Below are 1,074 nucleotides of genomic sequence, written 5' to 3'. Positions count from 1 at the left end.
TAATCTGCTTGGGTGGCAGTTCTAGTTTCTTTAGGGTATATTCCCAGTAGTGGAATTGCTGATTCAAATGGTATTTTTATTTGCAAATTTTTGAGAACACACCATACTGCCTTCCAGTGTGGTTGCACCATTTTATACTCCCACCAACAATGAATAAGGGTTTCAGTTTCTCCACAACCTCGCCAGCATCTGTTGTTTAAGCAGCGAAGCTTCTTACCACTAGGTCACCAGAGCTGAGTTCCAGAATTCCTATCCTTAATGTTATCTATGATTGTTATGATCCACACAGTCAGACTCCTTTGCGTAGTCAATGAAACACAATTAAACAGCTGGTATACTTTGCTTTCGAACAAGAATCATCTGACATCAGCAATGTCATGCCATGGTCTCTTCTGAATCCAGCTTGAATTTGTGGCAGTTCACCATCAATGTGCTGGTTCATCTGTATTTTAAGTCTTCTCTAAGACTTTACTTGTGATGCTGCACTGGAATCCCAGAGGTACGCTGTTTAAATCCACCAGACGCTCTGCTGGAGAAGGAGGGGCAATCTCCTCCTATACCTGTCAGATCTGATTTGATGGTACACGTAAAAAAAATACAATAAAATTTAAAAAAAAACAACATTTTACTTGCATGACAAAATTATTATCTTATTCAATAATTTCTACATTCTGTTGGATCATGATGTTTTGCAATGGGAACGATATGGATCTCTTCTACTCAGCTGGCCAGGTAGCTGCCTTCAAAATTTCTTGGCAGAGACTGGTGAGCAGGTCTAGGGCTGCATCTGTTTGGTGAAACATGTCAATTGGTACTCCATCAATCTCTGGGGCCTTATTTTTTGTGCATGCCTTATGCTGAGTGAAATAAGTCAATGCTTTTTTGCTGAGTGAAACAAGTCTGTTACAAAAGAACAAATACTGTATAAAAATCACTGTTATAAAAGACCATAGAAAGGTTTATATACAAATAGAATCAATCTAGTATGGTTGCAATGAGAACATGGGGAAGGAGTAAAAAATAAAATTGATAGAAAAGAAACACCTATTGAGATGGGTAAAGGGAAGGACAACA

Source organism: Elephantulus edwardii, unplaced genomic scaffold, assembly GCF_000299155.1.
Source record: "Elephantulus edwardii isolate Elephantulus edwardi_28Jun2011 unplaced genomic scaffold, EleEdw1.0 scaffold00131, whole genome shotgun sequence".
NCBI lineage: Eukaryota > Metazoa > Chordata > Mammalia > Macroscelidea > Macroscelididae > Elephantulus > Elephantulus edwardii.
Note: the sequence above shows the minus strand (reverse complement) of the source record.